Consider the following 24002-nt stretch of genomic DNA (forward strand, 5'->3'; position numbering starts at 1 on the left):
ATATGGCTGCAGAGAAGGTCCTCTCTAAAAGTAGAGATTGTCCGCGCACATTTATGAAAATATGGGGAGCTTGGATGGAGTATTATTTCCTAGATACACAAAAAGCAATACAGGATGAGGGGCTTGAGGAGGACATTTAACCAACGAGGCTGGGCCACGCACCCAACCTATTTTCGACTGCTGATGTTAAAAGGCTCTACATTGTCTGTATGTATAATAAGTAAATCCACTGGTGATACGAATGTTCATCCACTGTTTGCAATTTTTTGTATGGAGCGCCTGTTGGTGCACTGTTTGTTACATGTTATAAAATGCAATAAAAAAATATTTTAAAATAACAAGGTTAACCATTCTGCATCCCCTGCTTGTGACAGGCTACACCACTCATATTCTGGAAGACTAGCTAAACCTGCAGCACTTCTAGACTATCCCTCTTAACCCTAGACTATCCCTTTTAATTCTGGGTGCTGTCCCATCATTTAAGTGTACATCACTTAACAGCACTTGCGTGCTCTTCTTTACTATCATATTCAGTTTGACTGCTCCTTTCGTCTTTTGCTGAGCATCTACTATCGCCAGAGTCCTCTAATGAATGGGAAGAGAGCTATCAGTATACTGATAAGCCTTTTTAATTTTTCATAGTTCAAATAATAACGACTGCTTCTGGACTCCTGCTGATGTGGAGATCCATACCTTGTTTTCTGTTTAACCTCTTGCTTTTTCCTACGCTCAGTAACATTCCTTACCCTAGAACTATCCCCAGGTGTCGGACTGGATCTTGACATTTTTCATAAACATTACCACTGTGCGCTAGTAGATGGCGTTGTTCAGCTCCAAGTGCCATCGTCCGCGCCAGAAGTGATGTGCGTGGTGACTATATAGGGGGGCCACCCCAGCACATTTATGTCAGTTATTTTCTTTCCGCTCTAGTCAGCGCAGATCTGGAGAGAACTGCCCTCAGTCAATTTTTTTTTTTTTTGTTTTAGCTTTTTGTCACAGTGTTTTTGAGACTTGTCTCCTGGTATTGTAGGGACGTCGATGAGGAAGGCTGTATTCAAGCCCTATGGTGCCTGTCACCACCAAATGTCTGTGCCGGAATCTCATCTCATCTGTCTCTGGTGCCTTGAGCGCGACCAGGACCCCAAGACCTGCACCGGTTGTTGTGCCTTGCACCCCAGCGCTTTGAGTGAGCAATCTCTCAAGCTTTAGTCGTCCCATTCCAGTAAGTCCCACAAGAAAAAGAAGAGCAAGGAAGTCAGAGGTCTTTGACTTTGCTCCTTCTATCAAAGTCATCCGAGGGGATGCAGTTGAGCCTGCGCATGGGCCGTCTCCACATTTCACAGAGTTTCCAGGAACAAGAGCAACCTCCGCCTAATTTTGAGAATTTTATGAGACCATGTGCCTGATAATTGTGTGGCCCATCCCCACTGGACCGCCTTCAGGCCCCATGGGTTTGGGGGGGCCCTGCTGGTCTTCCACCGACAGGTTCACCCTTGTGCCAGTTGGGCCCCTTGGCTCCAAAAACTGATTCATACCGGTGCCAGTTGAGCCACATCAACCTTCGCTGCCGCGCCGACCCCGCTCCTGATGCTCCCTATTCTTATCCCTGACTCCAACAAGGAGCCAGATGGACGTTGTGCGATACCAACCTCAACACTGGCTGGGGCCAAGCCATCCAGGTTGAAGCCTGTGCCCTATTCCTATGGGCTAGAACTTGGGGAAAATTGTAATGGGCTACCTGACCCTTATGAATTCTGGCACCTAGATCACATTGAGGACACCAAGTGTGAGTATCAGGCTGATGCCAGTGGACTGGACACCTCCCTAATATATTAGCTGCGTCTAGCCTCCTACTGTGCTACTGAGAAGGGAGCCTCATTTGCTGTAGTGGTGAGGAGGGTGGCAGAGATCTAGCCCTTCATCTGCCCTCCAAGGGTGTCAAGACAAACGTCTTGATGGAGGTGCTTCAGCCGAAAGTTACGCATCTGAACAGCTTCTCCCATTTAACGAAGCCCTTATGGACGTCGTACTCAGGGCCTGGACCAATCCCTGCTCAGGGTCTCCTGTGAATAGGACAATTGCCTGCTGCCATTGCACTGCCCCAAGGGACCCCAGTTTCCTCACACAGCACCCTACTCATGGGGAGCTTGGTGGTTCAAGCCTCTACTTCCCAAGTAAATCCTAGTGAATTCCCTCCAAACCCACCAGATATTAAATCCAAAAGGCTGGACACCTAAGAAAATAAAATATTTTCTTTCCCCCTGCCTGACACAGCGTTCTGTGAATACTGTGTGCCTTTTGGGCCGTTACTTCAAGTCATTATGTGATTCAGTTGCACAGATGCTGCCTATAGTCCTGGAGGAGACCCAGGTCATACTCTATCAATCTATTGCTGATGGGAGAAACTCAGCTAAATTCACAATCTGATGTGGGCTGGACACGACTGACAAGCTAATCAGAGCGGTAACTTCAACAGTGGCATTACAGTGCCAGGCCTTGCTGAGGACAACTGGCTTTTCAGGGGATATTTGGTCTTCCCTTATGGACATGCCTTTGAGGGTTCCTTTTTCTTCAGAGACAAGGCAGACTCAACTCTAAAGCTCTTCAAGGATAGCTAAACTATGGCCAGGTCCTTGGGCCTTTCAATTGCCCCTTGCCAATCCCAGTCTGCCTTTTGCTCCTTTTGCGGCTATGAAAGGGGCTTCCAGCCACGTCTCTACCCACCAAACCACAATGGCACACAAGCTTCCTAGCCCCTGCATGGCTCACTACGCGGTACCCACAGGTTGGGCCAGCCCAGAGCTCCCCTGGCACCCGCAGCCTCTAAGCCTCTTTTGCTTGCCCTCTGCCCATCATGGGCAGCCAATGGGAGGCAGGATATATCATCACCTGAACCACATCTGACAGCTGGGCTCTGCAGATTGTCCGAAGGGGCTACTCCCTCCCCATCATGACCACCCTCCATCCATGCCATCCACATGCTCACGGCTGAAAAAGGACCATCTTTCTTTACTTCACAAGGAAGTGGCGGCTCTCTTGGCCAAGAGAGCCATAAAGATGTTGCCAGCAGCAGGAGTAGGTTATGGTTGCTATTCCTGCTACATTTTGGTAAACAAGAAGGACGGAGACCTTCGTCCTACCCTAGACCTGTGCCCTCTCAATTTTTGCCTGAAAAAGAAGAAATTCAAAATGCTCTCGCTCGTGTAACTCTGGTCTGTCCTTGACTGGATGGTAGCGTTGGACTTGAAGGAGGTATACATCACGTTCCCATCCTCCCTGCCAACAGATGTTATATGCTGTTCATGGTACATCACAAGCATGTTCAGTTTACTGTGCTCCCCTTTGGCCTTACAAGCGCTCCTCGGGGGTGTTCACCAAGGGGACTGTAGTCACAGATGTGTCACACCTGGGCTCAAGCAGCCATGTGGGAGATATGGAGATCAGAGGACTATGGTCTCTGGCAGAATTCAGACTCCATATCAACCTTTTGGAGTTCCGAGCTATACAGCTGGCATTAAATCCAGGATTTGTAAAGCATAAATCACCTGTGAGGGTCTCAAGGCACTACATTGTAGGAACGGGAGATTAAGTGATTTGTCCAGAATCATAGGATGTTGATCTGACGTGGAGACTCGATCCTGGTTCCCATTGGCTCGGCAGTTGGCAGCTCAAGCTATTATGCCCTTTTCCCCTCCATCAAGGGCAGGCTAGCGCAGGTGTTCACAGACAACACTCCCTCCATGTGGTAGTGCCACAAAAAGGGAGGGATGGGGTTGTGGATGCTCTGTCTAGAGGCCCTGCGGGGGCAAGACCAGGCAGGATTGCAAACTAGACACGTTTCCGGCCCACTCCAGAGCTTTAAATCTGGTCCTGCAGCAAAACATGCTGCAACACTGCTAAAACCATTGGAGCGGCACCCCCTATTGTTGGAGACACAGTGAGGAACCCCAAAAGTGTTCGCTATGCAGCCATCGAGGTATGGAGTGTGACCGGCCTGTGAACCTGCTCGGTGTTCAGTGGGCTCAACCCAGATAAATCCTGAGACCGCATCAGTGGAGCAGGCCTACTGCCAAGGCTGAGAGAGTTGGAGCGGAGGCCTGTTGCACCACTGCATGATAACGTGTAGGAGCCAGAGAGGCCGGACAACACCGATGCTTAGTGAGCGACAGCCAGCACTAGTGACCCACGCTCTTGGTGAGTGTCCTGCGGGCCCAGCCCAGCAGAGCGATGGGGTCATATTGGCCACAAAGGGGCATGAACACGGCCAACAAGGGAGGACCCAGGCAAAGGAACCAGTATAGCATTGCTCAGTGGTGGGGGGTGCTGACATTCCAGCCAACCTTGACCCAGAGGGGGTTCCACACTAACAGGAGACCTCTGGCTGCAATATGGGGTGCACAAGTGCACTGAGTGGCTGCAGTAGCACCTGGGCCACTCCGGCCTGCCACGTCCAAGTGGTACTTGGCCTGGCCCTTCTAAGGACCTGAAGATCTTACAAACTGTTGGCCCAGATATTGTCGTTCGGTTGCTTTAGCTAGTATATGAGAACATTATTTTAGCCTACGCTTGCAGGTTGTGCCCTTTCATCTAGATGCATGGCATTTTATTATTTTAGCAAAGGATTTGTTTAGAGGAGATGTTTTTATTGTTTTCTCTGTGCAGAATTTTGTTATTCTTTTCTAGCACAACATATTCACTCTGTTCTTTCTCCAAGGCTGACTATGAGAAGCTTATTAATTATTGCCAGCGCAAAGCGTTTATCATTCCCCCGACTTTTATACACAGAAGTATACGTGTTGTCATGTCAGGGCAGTTTCCTAGAACATCTGATGTTTTAATATAAAACACCTCACTGCCCCCTTTACATTAGAGAAGATTTCCAACCAGTTGCTATAGTGACCTGGATGCCGACTTTGCAGTCTCTGCCAAGAACTGACACCTCCTCTGCCTATACGTGGGTGGACTCTCAGTAGATCAACATACCTCTTCTTTACCTACAGCCACAGGTATGGGGATGGGTTCCTTCCGGGGGGCCTGATAGGCAGATTAAGGCTTACACTGCAGTCTTTTTGTATGGAATATTAGTAGCGCAGGTAGGGATTCTAGAACCATTATTGTGACATTATAGTGGAACTTTTCATTTTTCACTTTCCTCATCACTGCTTTGCTTTTATCATGTCTTATCATCCTCATATTCGCAATACAAGCCTTTTTACATAGAATGCAGTTGATTCAATAAAACATATTGAACCTACTCTTGCTCCTGTTTGTCCTTTGCCTGTATAAGATATGTGTGACTGAGAGAAAGGGGTGTGATCTGTTCCACCACGGTTTCCCTAAGAAATCCAAGAAGTCATGCAAAGGGCTGCCACAAATCACTCCTCTTGGGTACCGGTGAGGTGCTGCTAGCTGAGTGGAAGGGTTAGGCCGACAGCTGTCACACATTGCAGGATCAGACTCAGCCCCCCGCGCTCTGTGGTGAAGCTGGCGTAATCCAGCAGTCTTGTTATCATAATGGGAGTCTCTCCACTGCAGTATACAGTGATAATACTCTATGCCTGAGGGCTACGAAGCATGCTAATATCCCAAAAGATGTTTCTGCCTCCCAGCTGTGAGACCAAAAACCAGGACACACGAAAAGCAACTGGCGTGTTAAGGAGTGTGGCCCAGAACTGGGAAGATCTCGGGGCCTGTGAGTAACTCTGCGCCATACCTTAGATGTTTGTGTGGTGTGGGAATGACTGCGAACAGTGTGGGCCTGCTTGAGATCCTCAAGAAAGGGGTGATAACTCCTGACTGGATGTGGGAAGTACTGTAGGCTGATCACCCTCATTAGGCCCAAAACAGCATCCTAGAGATTGCACTGAGCCTGATGGGGAGTGTCCGGGTCTGATGGTGGCTTGGAGACATTATTGCACGGGGGTGCTGCCAGCTGGAAAACGGGGAAGAAATGCTGCTACAGCCCATCCACAGGCATGCCTTGAAGGAGACTCACCCCTAGGTTTTGACCCTTGGCAGTCACTGTTGCAAGAGATTACGCCAACCTTTGATACTGAGGTGGCCACTTGCCTCTGGCCGGAACACGGGAGTCACAATAGTTGTTAGCCATGGGGAAGCATATGGGGGCTAAACCGGCCCGGGCCAACAGGATTGACCAATACATTGTGAATCTGCCTGAGATACTACTGACACGCCAAATCTCTGAGCCACTCTTAGAAGTTATAGTGTAGGATCCTACTGCTATAGAATGTCTGGCGGTGATACAGGGATCCTGAGCCACACTGGAGGGGAAAGAAGTTTAATTACCGAAAGCTATGGTTGAGGGACTGAAATGCAGTGCCACCCATGCAGAGGAACACCAGGATGATGCAGAAGGCTGGTCCCATTTTAATAATCTCAGTTTCGTGGGATTTCCGGAATGAGCTGAGGGCCCCTCAGTGGAGCTCTTATTGGAGAACTGCATCATGAATACCCAGCAGCCTCTGGGACTTTCTAACTACTTCACTATGGAGAGGGCTCGCAGGGGTCATTCAATTCAAGCGGTCCCGAGGAGAGGTCGGTTTAGGCGCATAGAGAGCGCCTGCCTTTGATGCAAGTCTGACTATAAGGGGACGCTCCCTCTCCTAGACACCAGAGGCCATTAGCCTCTTCTGATAGGGTCCTCCCCAGGTATTTCCTTGGCAAAGGTAGGCCCCCCCACCCCCACCCACTTAATTTTTATTATTTATTCAGCGCTCACTGAGCATGAGTAGCAGGGATCCTTCGCCCTGATGAATGCCCCCAGACCTTCCAGAGCTAATTTTTAAGGGCAGAAACATGTCGGCTTCTTCCTTTAGATAGGTGACCCTGTGAGTCATTGCTCTCACATTGGTGTCCCAGTCTTCTTTTTAATCACATCAAACAGAACCTTCTATTAAAAACTCACATGGGTATCTGTTTAGGTGTTTTTATTTCTTAGTCTAGCTGGATCCCTTTTTCCAGAACCAGAATTAATTTACGCACTCCCTCCTGTTCCTTTAACAGTGAGGTTGAGTCCGCCCAGGTGGCATTGTCCTACCTGGGTGGGGCTAGGTGGTCATATGATGAAGCATGACACTATATAGTGTGTGAGACCAACTAGTCCGTAAAGGAAATTCCCCTCCCAGACCCCACACAACACCACAGTCCACCCACATCTCGCCTCTAGTTGAGGATCACGAGGGGTTCAGTGTTACAATTGATACACCTTTGACGAACCCCGTACTCCCAGTTGTGATTTCCCAACCTATAACACATTTAGTGGGCGATTTAAGAGCCCCTTTCACCACCTTAGCACCATTAGCAGTCATTTTTTGTTTACACTAAGGCGCCGCTAAAGTGGGATTTTCTACGGGCCATATTTACAAAGTGGCGCAATACATGCATTGTACCACTTTGTAAACCCTTGCGCCACATTATGCCTGCACCAGGCATAATGTATGCAAGGGGGGTGTTCCCCCATTAGTGAGGCCGAAAGAATGGTGCAAGGAAATCTTAGACATTTCCTTGTGACATTTTTTTCGGCACTTTTAACACCTGCTCTGAGGAGACATTAAAAGGGGGCTTCCTTTATTTATAATGGACCCCTATGTACTCTGCAGGAGTAGTGCCAAAAGTTTGCAGAGTACAGCACTAGCGTAAACAAATTACGCTATTGTCCCCTACCATACGACGCACACATGGTGGCTGTAGAGGGGTGCGCTAAGGGACTCAAGGAAAGTGGCGCTGCACTCAGTACTAGCGCCACTTTTGTTAAATCTGCCCCTTTAGTATTTGCTTTAGTTGGTAAGAAGTTGGGGCAGAGGGTGGGAGGTGGGATGATAACCAGTGCCTTTCTGGCCGTTGGTTGTGCTGGACAGGGTTCCGCATATTCTGCCTGGATTGGAGGGGCGGATGGGGGGATGTTGGGGATTTGTTCTTTGTTGATTTTATTGTTACTTTTAGGAAGTGGGAAAGTACTCCAGATGCTCACTGTATAATGGTTTGGCCCTTAGCGCTGACATGGCCCAATGGAAGAGCTCTCTGGACCTAGATAGGAAAACATGCCCGGGTTGGGGAACGACTATAGATTCCTTATGTGGAACATCAGAGGATTTTACAGGCCCAATAAATGTCAAAGTCTTTGCGTACCTCAAACACAATCGAATATCGATTACGTTTTTGCAGGAAACACACCTATGGTGCGACTGCGTTGCCTGACTTCAGAGATGGAGAAGCAGGTGTATGAGACTTCTTATTCTTTACTTTGCTTGTGGGACCTCTGGTGTCCCTTTCCAAAAATTGAGAGTGATGGAGGACCCAGAGGGGCGATATATTGTTCTGCACGGCACACTGGATGCTCATGACCTCTGCCTGCTCAATGTTTATTCTCCCACAGTGGGTGATGGAGCATTCTTTGGGGTTGTATTGACAGATCAGTTTCTTCTGGAGTTGATTTTAGCAGGGGACTGCAACTGTGTCCTCAACAGATCCATGGATCGTCTCCCGGCTCAACAAGGGACAAAGCCAAACCTGACAGATACCCTGAGACAGCTGATGCAGGGAATGGCGATGGTGGATATGTGGAGAGCCCAGCACCCACAGACATATGGAATAGATCATACCCCTGTTCTCTCTGTCACACATGTCTCACACAGGCAAAGAACAAACAGAGCAAGACTGCATTCTTGTATTGCGAATATGAGGATGATAGGTCATAATAAAAGCAAAGCAGTGAAGATGAAAGTCCCACCATACTGTCACAATAATGGTTCTTGAATCCCTACCTGCGCTACTAATACTCCTTCTATACTCCTACTGCTGCCACATACAGTAGATTAGACTATTTCCTTACACAGGTGGAGGCCACACAGAAAGTGATAGACAACATACTTAACCAGGTACATATCACACCTCTCACCTTTACTCATGACTTAATTTCTGATGAGAATAGTGTAGTGGGTTCTATTGTGGGGCATGTGGGCGTAGTCCCCTCCTGCCCTGGCCTATAGAGGCGTGATAGCTGATGCCCTAACTTATTACTTACCCTGAACTAGGGGAGACCCAGCATTGGGCGACAGAGTGGGATGCCATTAACATGTGTGCTTCGCAGAGTAGGCATGGCAACCACTGCAGATATAAGACAAACATTAGAGTGAGTCCTAAAGACACAGGAAGAGAAGCTGGCTACCCTTGAGAGGTTGCTACCTCAAGACCAGATGGGAACTCCTGGAGTGGGGAGATGCTAAACAACAAGTTATTTCCTCATGGGATCGCCTAAAAAACATGTATGATTATCTTATAGGCTGCAATTATACATGGAGGGAGACAAGCAGGGAGGTTACTGGCCAGGATGATCAAATAAGAACGCCACCCAGAGCCTATGCCAGTAATCAGAGATTTGTCTGGATGGGACAGGTCATTAACAAGACCCTAATGGTCCACCTTGGATGGGGTGTATGCGTCGCCTGGCTTGGTCTCTGATGGGGAGGTGATGGCGTATCTTGACTTGCTGGTGCTAATGGGGCTGGAGGAATCGGACCGAATGGAACTCAATGGGCCATTAACTAAACAAGAAATACTGCAGGCTATGGACTACCTTAAGACAGCAAAGGCCCCGTCTGGAGATGGTCTACCTGCTGAAGTATATAAAGTACTCCAGATAGTTTTTGAAGATAAATTACTGTTGATCGATCAGGAAGCTCTAAAGAGGGGTGTGCTCACTGCGTCCATTCACTTGTGGTGTTAATTCCCAAAGCTGGGAAAGAAACTCTGGGCACAGCCTCTTCCCATTATTAAATGTGGACTAAAAGATACTTGGCCAAATACTAGCAAAGCATTTATGCCGGTATCTTCCCAAACTAGTCCACACCAAGCAATCGGGATTTATACCCTGCAGAAAAATGCTCTGCAATCTGCAAAAACTGGCGCATGTCTTTAACACACCCTGTCTGGAAGTTGATCTGGGAATATAATAAGTAGCACACGTTGGAAAGAGTCGGAAGGGGTCCCAAATGTATTGCCTGGATTAAACTGTTACATAATCCACCGCTGGTGTGCATGCATACCAGGTACCTGGTATGGGAGGCGATCCAGCTGCTTCACCCTGGCAGTGGAACCAATGGTGTTCAGTCTGAGACGGTTGTTGCATGGTTAGGGTATACAGGTGGATCTGACTACCCATATTGTGTCCCTATTCGCGGATGATGCCATGATGTATCTGTGCCGGCCAGACATGTGGGCCAGATCCTGCTAAATGTGATGCCAGAATTTAGAGAACTCATGAGATTGCACGTTAATCACTAAAAAACGATATTGTTCCCACTGGGCCAAATGTGGGTGATTAAGGCTACTCGCCATACAGAGTCAGTACTGTCTTGGAATACAGACAGTGTACGCTGCATTAGGAAGCATGTAGCACATGGAATTCAACAGTACCATACTTTAAATTTTGGGCGGGTGATTGCTTTCTTTAAACTGTCCATTAAATTCTGGAATACACTTCAGTTCTCCTTAGTGGGAAAAGTTGCCCTAATTAAGATAGTGGTCCTACCCCACTGCCTTTTTGTGATGCGGGTAGCCATGTATGAGATACCCCGGAGTGCCTTTTGGGAACTGGACAAGCTTCTGGTGATCCTGTTATGGGCAGGGAAGCATTGCAGAGTGGGGCTCAACACATTATGACTGGGAGGGGACAGATATGGATTGGAAGTCCCTGATCTCGAAATTTACTACCTTGCATCGCATCTGCAACATGTTGTCCACTGACAAACCCAGATGGGAGAAACCCCTGCTGGCTGGCACTGTAGGGGGAGAGGACCTGGAAACCCTGTTGCTACGGGGTACCAGAACGCCTGGAACAATGCCTCGTGCTGAAGGAGGTATGTAAACTGTGGGAGAGAGTGGTGTGGGTAGTGCTCCAAAGGGCACCCTATGCACCATAGCAAGAGGTATGGAAAATCTGGCCCTTCTTGCAAATTGAACTTTCCATGTCCATCGCCTGCTGGTGGGAGAGCGGCTGTGGTACTCGGGGGACCTATACCCACCAGGTTGATTTGTCACTATGCAGAGGTGATGGATACTTTTGAGATGGCCACAGGTCAATTCCTCCGGTATGCAAAAATGGCGGCTACAGCTCAAGAAATCTGTCCGGGGTTCCCAGATGCAATCGGAGTGTACCCATATATACTGCACCCCGCAGGCAAGCAGGCCAATCTCCAGCCACCTCCCACCACCCCGGGGCAGAGGCTCCATGACAACAGGTTAGTGAGTTCCCAATCATCACTGAAGGGTGGGTTAGGATGCTTAGAGAGGTGCACGAGGTCACAGCCAGCACGGTTTAAACTTACTCAATATAATATAGTGCTTATCACATACCTCTCACACAAACACTTACACACTATGTACCCCTCCTGGAGTGCAAATTGCACACAGTGTATTTAGACATCGACATACTTCTTAAACATGGCCTGGAGCTGCTTCCGAATTGTTTGTTATTGGGAAGAGTTACTGGGACATTTACATAGTGATACAGGGTGGGCGATCCCTAAGGATCTCAAGCAGTGCTTGCTAATGTTGATACCTGCTAGGAGAAACAAGAATCTCAGTAGAAAATTTGCAGTGCTAAATTTTATCCTAGCCAAGTGATGTATACCTATCAGGGGCTGAGCCTTATTCCTCTCTCACACCCCCAAACGACTGTAGAATGGCTGGAAGACATGACAGAATGGGCTGGAGCAGAAAAAGCACATGTGAAAAAACTACGGCGAAACAACAAAGTAGCGGATGACCTGCAGGCATAGGACACCATGATCCATGACCTTGATAATGCTGGCCCAGCTGCCTCTCCAGTGATGAAGGCCATGTCTGGTGCAGGGCCTGACTGGGTGTAGCGTATCTGGTATTTGATGGAGACATGATGTCATGAATGGGAGTTTGAGTCTATGTGACCAAAAACAGAGGTTGCCTGAGAGATGGGCAACCGGAGTTCCGTTGTAATGACTACTGCCCTTTGCAATATGAATCAGTATTGAGCGAGAGCACGGGGAGGAGGAGGGGCAGGCTTTATATAATGGGAGTTATTGAGTTTCACTACATTATGCCATGGGAAATTCCCAGGGCATTCTGTGTTACCTAATATGGAGATACTCGTAATGACATCTTCTATACTGACTTTGGTTATCCTGTAGAGATACCTGTGAACATAATGGACAGTGGTATTGTGTATGCTTTGAGGATGTATGTTACTAAAAGGCCAAAACAAATATACAAAAAAAGAGGCCCTGCATCTATGGAGATGGCTGGAGCGCCAGGGCATTTCCCTGGTGGTTCAACAACTGGTGGGTTCTCTGAACTCTAGAGCGGAAAATCTTAGCCAAAGATCCCTAGCGGATCACGAATGGTGTCTCCATCCAGAGGTGGTGCCTGATCTCTTTCAGTAATGGGTAAAGCCTTGCTTGAGATCTCTCCGCCACCGCTGAGAACATGCAGTGTGAGCAGTGAAGGTTTACCTGCTCATCCCACCAGAGCAAAGGCTGCAGCCACTGCAGTAGCACGTGAAGTCCCGGTCATAGACAAGTGGAAGGCAGCAACGTGGGCCTCTCTGCACAGGTTCACTAAGCACTACTGCCTTGACAATTTTTTTCAGTTTTTTAAAGGAAAGGTCGTTTTAGAGTGGGTATGGGTTTTTCAGTGGCAAGAGCATTTTTAGGGTTTAGGGTGGGTACAGTTTTGGGGTGGCAAAGGCATTTGTAGTTTAGCGTGGGTATGGGTTTTTGGGTGGTAAGGGCATTTTTAGGAATTATAGTGGGTATGGGTTTTTGGGCGGCAAGGGCGTTTTTAGGGTTTAGCGTAGGTATGGTTTTTTGGATGGCAATGGCATATTTAGGGTGGGTATGGTTTTTTGGGTGGCAAGAGCATTTTCCGGTTTTAGGGTGGGTATACGTGTTTGGGTCAAACAAAACCATAGAAATTCAGCTGTTGGATTTATTTAAAGTATCTGTAACTCGTGCCCTAAGGTAATCCAATCCTCGGCATGTGGTATTTCATACTGTGATCTCCAGTTGGATGTATTTATTTAGAAACTGCTTCAAATAATATAAAGCTTGCTCCGTAAAAAAAAACTCCACTTAGAAACCTAATTTTACAAAGAAGCATCCTATATGGTAATGCCTCAACTAAATATGGTCTCTGTAAAATACACAGTTGTGGTACTCAGCTGAAAAATGTATTACTCTGTGGCTCTCTTGAATAAAGTGCACGTCATTGTGTTTCGCCTATGTAAAAGGTACTTTTTGTGCTACTCCTCTGGCAAATGTATTGCGCTGTGGGCAATCTGATGGGAGGTATACGGCATGGCAGCATTCTCGCAGTGGTGTAAGGAAAGTTGAGGACCCCCGTCCCCGCACAGTACATGGAGGGGCTCCATATTGGGACTCACTCAGGAGCTCTCAGGCCAGGGTAATGTGCTGAGGCGGCCATCTGGAGCTCGGGCTCTCCCCGCACCACGGGGGGGGGGCTTTGTTACGCTGCTCAATCCTCGTATAAAATATACCACCTTTAGGAAATCCGAGGTGGAGTTCTGTAGGTAAACGCTGGGCTGCGGCGAGTCATTGTCCAATGATTCACCTGTGGCACGGATTGCAGAAAAGGGTACTGTCACCGCACACCGACTCGAGCAGTGCACAATAATTGCAGTGGACACCGAGTGTAGCATTTTTTATTGGTACTGCACGTATATCGAAACACAACCCATTGATACTGCACACTAACAATTCACTGTAACACTGCATCTAAACTAGCACTGGCTGGTTTTAACACTGCACACCAATTGTAGTACTCTGCACTGACTGTAGCATTGCATACTGGCTGTACCACTGTAGAACGATTGTAGCACTTCACTCTATTGTAATACTGCATATAGACCGGAAGTGTTTGCTGACTTTATCAGTGTACGCTGACTGTTGTGGTGCTTACTAGTAGCACAACTCCACACTGCCTTTGGAATTGTGCATCGACTGTAGCACTGCACACTGTACGTCAATAAAACTATTTGTGGCACTGAACTGTAACTGGAGCCTTACATTTTGCCTGTTGCCCTGCAAACCACTCTCAATATCAAGAAACAAAGCACACTGTTTAGAACACCGTTTGCTGTAGTGACACTGCTCACTGCCTGTTGTACTGTTCACTGCCTTAGCAAGTGTCCTGTCCATGGAATTGCAGGTTGACCGAAGTTTTGTGCCTAGCGGTGCAGACAGATTACCACTGCACTCCTTGTAGATCACATTGACTGCAAGTTCACACTAGCTGTTTCGTTGCACACTGAATGCATGGTATGTTTCAGTGATTTGTGTAACGCTACATTCTATCACTAACCGTAACACTGCATGATATACGTAATATTGCAGTAACAGGAACACTCTACAGTGATACTTGTGCTATCGTTGTAATACTGCACATAAAGTGCAGTATTAAAACGCACATTCCAATTAGCTCTGCAAAGTGACGTTAGTATTGTGCATTGTTGTTTTTACTTCAATGCGCAAGGTTTAGCAGTGTGGACCGATTGTAGCATTTCACAGCGACTTCAGCAGTAACACTGCAAAATAGCTGTTGGACTATTGAGTGAATGCAGCAGTGGACATTCACCGCAGCAGTACACAATTACGTTATCTCTGGGCCAGGCTGTGCACGTAGACTGCAATATTGCAAAGTGTCTGATGCATTTTTGAGAGACTGCAACATTTGATGATCACTTTAGGACTGTACAATGACTGTAATACTACACAGACAGTAAAGCACTGTAGGAGGCTGGCCTGGTTTGTAGTGGGTACCTTGGGTACTTACACCTTATACCAGGTCCAGTTATCCCTTATTAGTGAAGTGGTAGTGTTCTAGCAGCTTAGGCTGAACTAGGAGACATACAAAGCTCATGCAATACTACTTATAGTTACACAGTACTTATACACAAGTAAAGACAATACTCAGTGTTACCAAAAATAAAGGTAGTTTATTTGGGTGACACAGTACCAAAAATATCTTAGAGGCAATACTCCTTCTGGAGGTAAGTATTATACACAATATATACACTAGACACCAAAATAAGGTAAGTAATTAGACATAGGATAGTGCAAACAATAGGAAATGCTATAGAATGCAATGGGAGAAAATAAGCCTTGGGGCAACACAAACCATATACCAAGAAAGTGGAATGTGAATAACGAATTACCCCCTAGACAAGTGTAGTGTGTGCAGAATCCCTGGGAGAGTAAGAATACAGTGAAGGTAAGTAAATTACACCACCCCAGAGCCCAGAAAAGCAGGAGTAAAGTACTGCAAGATTCCTTAGGACACACTACACCTCGTGATTGGGAGTTTGCAGTAACCAACCAAGTCTGCAAACAACAACTGCTGGATTCCTGGACCTGGAGACCTGCAAAAGAAGGGGACCAAGTACAGAAGTCGAAAGAAGTTCCAGGAAGGGCAGGAGCCCCTGCCAACCCAGAAGAGGGTGCAAAAGAAGAGTCCCGGGTTGGACGAAGACTGCAGGAATGCACCCTTGGAAGATAACAACAGGTTCCTGCATGATGCAAAGGATGTCCCATGACGTGAAGATGGATGCAGACATGATTTTGTGTTGGAAGTTGCCAACAAGCCTTGGTTACGACAAAAGTGTGTTTTGCGTCAAAATGGCACTGGCTGGCCCCAGGAGAGATGTGGGGGTCTCAACTCTCTGTAAGGAGGAAGAGAGGGCTCTCAGCACTTTAGTGAGCCCTCAGGATGCCAGGCAGTACCCACAGGAGTCCCAGGACACTGGGACAAAGGAGGTGCAAAACGCAGTTGGTGCAGCACAACAAAGGAAGGTTCCCCGCCACCGGAGAACAAGTTAGCGAGTTGAGTATCGCAGGATGGAGTGCTGGGGACCTGGGTCAGGCTATGCACGAATTTTGCAAATAGTGCACAGAGGCCTCAGGAGGTGAAGAAGATGCAGTACACAGGGGTACCATCGCTCTCAGGAAAGGCACGGTCTTACCTCCTCCAAATTGCATCAGCAGGACCTCAGGACAGTCTATGTCGTTGGGGTCCACCCTCTGTGTCCTTAGGAGCAGGCTCATCGGTGTGAGAGGAGTCCAAGAGTACCAGTCGTCATCATGGAAAGGTGCCTGCGTGAGCAGGGGAGTGACTCCGTCACCCCACGGGAGATTTATTCGGTCCTTCTGGCGCAGGCTGAAGACAGGGAGTCCTCAGAGCGTGCACATCGTGGAAACTGTTGCAGTTGCTGGCTGGAGCTGATGTTGCAGAGGAAAAGTATACCTTGTGGATACTTGGTTGCTGTTACAGCGGTTCCTGGAGCAGGCTGCGGTTGATCCGAGGGCAGAGGATGAAGTAGTAGTTGCAGAGGATTCCTGAAGGAAACTTGCAGGCAGAATCTGAAGAGAACCCACAGGAGAGACCCTAAATAGCCCTGAGAGGGGGATTGGCTACCCTATCAGGTAAGGACCTATCAGGAGGGGTCTCTGACGTCACCTGCTGGCACTGGCTACTCAGAGCCCTCCAGAGTGCCCCCACACCTTGCAAAGTAAGATGGCTGAAGTCTGGGACACACTGGAGGAGCTCTGGGCACCACCCCTAGGGTGGTGATGGACGGGGGAGTGGTCACTCCCCTTTCCTTTGTCCGGTTTCGCACCGGAGCAGGGGACAAGGGGTCCCTGAACCTGTGTAGACTGGCTTATGCAAGGAGGGCACCATCTGTGCCCTTCAAAGCATTTCCAGAGGCTCGGGTAGGCTACCCTGTCCCTAGCCTGTAACACCTATTTCCAAAGGGAGAGGGTGTAACACCCTGCTTTCAGAGGAAATGCTTTGTTCTGCCTTCCTGGGACTGAGCTGCTCAGTGGAGCCCCCAGGATGCATGGATTTGGCTCCCCAATACCAGATTTGGAATGGGGGACAATTCCATGATCTTAGACATGTTACATGGCCATATTCGGAGTTACCATTGTGAAGCTACATATAGGTATTGACCTATAAGTAGTGCACCCATGTAATGGCGTCCCGCACTCACAAAGTCACAGGAAATGGCCCTAAACTATGTGGGGGCACCTTTGCTGGTGCAAAGGTGCCCTCACACTTAGTAACTTTGCACCTAACATTCAGCAAGTGAAGGTTAGACATATAGGTGACTTACAAGTTACTTAAGTGCAGTGAAATGGCTATGAAATAACGTGCGTTATTTCACGAAGGCTGCAATGGCAGTCCTCTGCAAGGGTTTGTCTGAGTAAAAGAAATACTGCAGCCCATATGGATCTCCTGGAACTCCAATGCCCTGGGTACCTAGGTACCATATACTAGGGACTTATAAGGGGGGGTCCAGTGTGTTAATTGATATTGGTAAAGGAAGTCACTAACCTATAGTGACAAATTTAAAAGCAGAGAGAGCATAAGCACTGAGGTTCTGATTAGCAGAGCCTCAGTGTCACAGTGAAGCACTATACAGACACACACATTAGGCCATAATCTATGAGCACTGGGGTCCTGACCAGCAGGATCCCAGTGAGACAGGCAAAAACATACTGACATACTGGTAAAAATGGGGGTTACATGCCAAGGAAGATGGTACTTTCGTACAAGCACTGCAGGCCGTAGCATTGCACACTGAATACCACTGCCTTGTAGAAGTGTTGAGAAAGCTCTGCACCTTTCAGTCCCACTGATGCAGAATCAGCAGTCATGTTCTGAAGCCACGGGTCTTGTAAACAGAACAGGCTGGAAAGATACGTTTAGATGAAGCCAAATGTCCAGTTGCGGCCCGCTTTGCTCGAAAGGAGCAGAACGGGCCACCTAAAATGTAATAAAATTAAACTTTAAAAAAAAAAAACCACTTACCTTTTGGGCGCTGTCCCGACCCCCGCTCCTCTTCCCTGCTGGCTGCACGCAGGCACAGGCTCCCAGCCTGCCCTGCGGCCAATCCTGATGCTGCTCAACTGTTGCCGGGCTGGAGAGAGCCTAATGCACATGTGTGTTTGGCAGGCGTGAGCCGGCCCGCAAACTTACATGCGCAGTGAGGGGGACTGTTGAGCACTCCCCCTCACAGCTTTTCACCCCAAATGTCCCACCCTTTTCACAACAAGTGAAAGTTTTGCAGCTTCTGCTGCTGTCAGGGGGGAGGGACGACGCTCCTCTGCCCTAATGGAGGAGCCACCCCTGCAAATGTCTGAGATTTTTCAACAAAGCCGCACTCGTCCCACCCTTTGTGAGCGCAGCGAGCCCCGACTGGTGAAGGTATTAGGAGAGAGTGCAGGAGGGCCAGGGTAGAGGGTATCATGGTGGAGAATACTGTGAGAACTGGGGAGTGTGCAGCAAGGCCATTGAGAGAGTGAAACTTTAACGAGAGAGTGCATTCAGGACGGGGTCGCCCCTCTTCCCATTTCTTACATTTAAGTATGCTCCTGGGACCTGTCCCACTCCGGAGCTGCATGAAAAACAAGTGTAGGAGACCACATTTTTTCCCTCAATTCTCAACAATTTTGCAGCAAAATTAGAAAAAAAATGTTTGGCTCCCGCGGGGTCCCTGGGGGACCCTAACGCTAGAACGAGGATTTCTACCCTGCCCCCTTTTTTTTATTTTTAAGTTTCTCATTTGGGACTCGGCTGAGTTCGAGTCCCAAAATGCTGCCCACTCTTCCTGGTTGAAGTGTCTGCCAATCAGATACTGTCTGATCCGTATTCCTATTTATCTTTATTTCTTTTTACTTTAATCACTCCAAAACTTTGTATCAGATTTACATCAACAAAAGGGGCACTTTGTGGACCAGGAGCCAGCTTTCTGCCAAATAGGTAAATCTGTTCACTAGTTGAGGAGAAATGAAATGAAATCCAAATTTGTATATCTAGGGTCGTGGCAAATTTGCTAATAGTGCTGATCTCGTGCAGAGATCTGATTGGCGCCAACACTTCAACCAGGAAGAGTTGGCAGCCATTGTGACACTTGGGTTCAGCCAAGTCGCAAAAAAACGGAGCAGGGTACCGTTACCCTATCCCTTAGCCTTGTTGCATGGGTCCCGGCCCCCCCATGGGCTAAAAAGCATTTTTTTTTCTAAATGCCAACTTCACAAATTTCACTGTTTTTTTTTTTGTAAAGCAAGTGCGCTGTCCCACACTTGCTTGTATTTTTGCCCGTGGGTGAGCTAGGTCCCGGAGGAATTACATTTTGCTACCTCCTTGGGGCTTTGCATATAAGGTATGCAGGGGCCACGCTGCCCCTCCATGCCCTGGGGACCACCACCTCCCTGGGGCAAACCTGTAAAAAGATATGGGGGCCCCACAATGTCCCCCTACCGCACTTAGACCCGGGAACTGCCACCTCCCCAGGACAAATAATGTAATCTATGGGGGGGCCGCGTAGCACTCTGGGGATCGCCATGTTGCCCCCCGTATACCCCAGGACCGCCACCTCCCTGGTGCAATCAAGAAATATGTGGGGGGGCCCACTCGCCTCCCCCTCACCCCAGGGACCACCACCACCTCCCCAGGGTGCAGGTAAGTGAATGAAGAGGATCCTTTGCGGACCCTGGGGACCACCACCTTCCCGGGCTCAAATAAATGTTGGTGGGGTGCCACACGGCCTTCCGTTTGGAGCCATAGATGGCCCTAGGGACCGCCACCCCCCAGTGCGTGCTCCTGCTACCTCCTGAGGTGCCCACCCTGGGGAGGTAGCTGTTTGCTTTTGCTTGGTGGGAGCTAACCGCTCCCTCCAAACAAAAACAAACATAACTCTGCTTTCGGCAAGTGGGAGCTGTTAACGGCACTTCCTGACTTCCTGAAAGCGGAGTTTTAATCTCTTTCCCTGAATGCTAACATGCTTGCAGGGAAAGAGATGAAAACATTGCTCCGGCACGCAGGGAGTTGCTATTTAAAGCAGCTCCCTGCTTGCGGGAGCAATGCTGGATCCTGCAGGAGACGGGAGCTGGCTGGCACCACGGGTTCCACCTTGTAAATTATCTGATAAAGACGCGCGAGGAACAATCACTTTGGCAAAGATACAGACACACCAGGTCACTGGAGAAATTTTGTTGACGTCCCTTATGCAGCTAGTGTAGGAGATGGACTGTACGTTTACCCAGCGAGGTAGCACTTGCTAATTAGCCAGCAGAAAGTACCCCAGTTGGGTAGACATTTTGCACAAAACTGTGGCCTCTTCTTTGATAAATACTCAAGGCAGGATTTATTCTGGCATGATGCTCATCTCACAAAAGTTAAACCTCAACGGGAAGCACTTGCAGATATAAACAGAGAAGGTGTCTATGTTGAAGCTCCACGTCTGTAAAGTACTAATCATCCTAACTTCATGCGCATGGCCAAGCAAAGAAAGTGTGTTTTCTCTGCATTTATACCTTGAGAAGTTATGTGTAATCATTGATGGAGGTGTTTGCATCCTTGCCTTTTCGAGCACAATATCTCATGTAGTGAATGTGACGAGTGAGGTGCTGCAGCCAACCCCCGTCGTGCACAGCCAAAGGCCATGCACAGTGGTGGTTGAATTAACATATACTAATAAAAATTACGTTAAACTATAGAAATTCACTGAAAAAAACAAAGGTTACAGAGATGTTATAGTTAGGAAATAGAATTAAAAAAAAAAACATTGAAATTTGCTTAAAAAAAACCAAAGGTTAAAGGGACGTTATAGTTAGGCTCACATTTTAAACATACAAAACCATAGAAATTCACCTGTTATAGTTTGTTTGTGCCCAAAGATAACTATAAGTCGCTCATGCACTGCTAATAACCCCAGAAACTACAGCACTCATGACATCTTTGATAGCCTCATTGATAATATCAGTGTAATATTTGCAGTAAAATTATTGGGGAAAAACTAGGCATGGCGGAAGCTTGAGTAATAGTTACTTTAGGGGATGTTTTATAGTTACTTGATTTAACTCTAACTATGACAGGTGAATATCTATGGTTTTGCATGTTTAAAATGTGAGCCTAACTTTAACATCCTTGTAATTTTTGGTTTTTTAAGTGAATTTCAATGTTTGGATGTTAGCATTTCATTTTATTCTATCTATCTATCTATCTATCTATCTATCTATCTATCTATCTATCTATCTATCTATCTATCTATCTATCGATATAAATATATATATATATATATATATGGATTATACTTACCTCTTAAACTTTATCATGCATATACCTTTACGAAATTTTAGTTGTAAAGGCATGTGTGGTAAACGTTTTTGTGGTAAAGGCATGCGTGGTAAAGATGCATGCGTTGTAATGACGCCATTGCAAAGGCATGTATGGTTCGTCATACAACCATTGGAGGCAGAAGTTACTTGCCTTTGCTAAAGCCTTATCAGGTAGAGACTCTTTCTAGCCACATATTCCTTACTGACTCTCCCATATCTTCTAGGGATAGGGCTGTTTCAGGGCCCTAGTTTTACACACCAGTGGTCAGTGTTTTTGGTGGCTCCACGCTCCTGGCTTGGAAAGTGAAACTGATATCAGCACACTGAGGTTGTGCCTACCTGGGCAAAGTGCATGTCCGCTTCCAGCACATAGGATGTTGACGTGGAGCCAAATGACACAATTTTTCTGCTCACAAAAAAATTCTATTCTCATGCCTGGGAATAATTCCAAGGTAAGGAATCTGCAGCTAGATAGTCTCCACCAGATAAGGTGTTACCAACGGTATGTAACTTGTTCATCCCACTCTCTCCTAAACCTCAGCCTTAGGTTTCGTTTGCAGGTTTAAAGGACTAGTACCTAAGGTATACCGAACTATGGATTTATAGTTTATTCTTATTTAAAGGAACTGCATTAAGACACTACGGCCCTCATTATGACATTGATGGTAAATCCCACTTACCGCCACGCTGACGGCTGCCAAGTTACTGCCAAGGCAGCAGATATCTGGTCGGCATATTATGACCACACACACACCAATCCGACAGAATTCAGCCACATACACAAATCCGGCAGACAAAGGTCAGTGATAAACTGGCGGTATCAAAACCCACACCGTTATGCCACCAGAACAACACCCATCACATTATGACCCACAAATCACCACGGCGGACATTAATGGCGGTAGACCATTGGCGGTACATTCCACCGCCCTCACAATGGACACCCACAGACAAAACAACTCCACATTGGCCAATTCAAACAACACACACCTGACACCCGTACACGCACCACACCCACACCACTATAAAACACCCCCCCACATTACCCACAATCCTTTACGATTACAAATCATTGCCACCAGAGAGACACCAAGACCACTGAGACAACTAGAGCCACACACTACTCACACCTATACACCACTCACGCACTCCACATCACACACCCCAACACATTACCCAACACACCTCACATAAGACCCATGGCACTACAAAGACACCACTGTTTCACAGAGTAGGAGCTAAGGATCATGGTGGAGGAAATTGTCAGTGTAGAGCCACAGCTATTTGGTGCACAGGTCCAGCAGATATCAAGAGCCAGGAAGATGGAGCTATGGCGGAGAATCGTGGACAGGGTCAACACCGTGGGACAGCACCCCAGAACTAGGGATGACATCAGGAAGAGGTGGAACGACCTTCGGGGGAAGGTACGTTCCATAGCAGCAAGACACCAGCTCGCTATCCAGAGGACTGGTAGTGGAACCCCACCTCCTCCCCCACAACTCACAGCATGGGAGGAGCAAGTCTTGGCAATACTACATCCTGAGGGACTGGCCGGAGTCGGAGGAGGACTGGACTCTGGTAAGTCAACCCTACTATTACCACCCTCCCCCACCTGCATGCCATCACATACTCTCACCCTCAACCCCATCACTCCACTACATCCCACACACTCTACCATCACATCTAACTTATCCCAATGCCAAGCCCTGCATGCTGTACCAATGCATGGACACCCCTCACAGCCCTGCATGGACACTCATCACTAAAGCATGCACAGCATAGAGAACTAACAGTCCCACCATAGACTAACATACAAAAGTGAAAGCTGGTAGGGCTAATTCAACCATAGAGGGGAAGCCAGGGATGTACAATATGTCATACACTTCAACCATAACACATAATTTACATCCCCACAGGTACCCAAGCCAATGTCACCGTAGAGGAGGTGCCAGCACTATCCAGTCCCCCAACACGATCTACCTGGCCGGTTACACAAGCCCAGTCACAGACCACCACAGAGCCTTCCCCATCAGGAAACAACACCACAGCACCCACCCAGCGTACCTCTGTCCCCAGAACACGTCAATCAGCAGTGTGTCCACCTCTACAGGGACCCCAGGCCACACCTCACACACAAGACAATCAGAGACCTGGGGTCAGTGGCAGTGGGCACACGGTTCAGGGGACAGAGACACAGGCCAACAGGAAAACTGGGAGGAGTGCTGTGCGCCAGGGGGAGGACAGGCCCAGGGAACCGACTCTCCAGGAGGCACTCTCTGACATCCCGGGAGTGTACCAACATTCCCAGGACACGATGGGCCAGATCCTGGACAACGTGCAGGAGAACAGGCGGCTGCAGGAGGGACAGTACCACTGGATCAGGGAGGGCTTGCAGGCCATCAGCAACACCCTAATCTCCATGGCAGACATGGCCAACATTATGAGGGAGGCAGTATTGTATTGTATTGTATTGGTTCATTTATAGAGCGCATTCCGGCAAAAAGCATTGAAGCGCTAATCTGACCGAGAGGAAGAAGAGAAGCACAAGCTACCAACAAGGAATACCTATTGAGCGAAGAGCCAGGTTTTTAGGCTTTTCCTAAAAATAAAATGAGTCGCAGTTTGTCGGAGCGGGAAAGGCAGGGAGTTCCAAAGCCTCGCCGCTTTCACCGTAAAGGCACAGTCTCCCCACCTAGCCTTGTTATAGCGAGGAACCGTGATCATATATTTGAAGGAAGATCTCCGATATCTAGTCGTTTGATAGAATTGAGGAGAAGACTTCAAATAATCACAGCCCTCCAACTGTAAGGC

Source organism: Pleurodeles waltl, chromosome 4_1 (genome assembly GCF_031143425.1).
Source record: "Pleurodeles waltl isolate 20211129_DDA chromosome 4_1, aPleWal1.hap1.20221129, whole genome shotgun sequence".
Taxonomy (NCBI): domain Eukaryota; kingdom Metazoa; phylum Chordata; class Amphibia; order Caudata; family Salamandridae; genus Pleurodeles; species Pleurodeles waltl.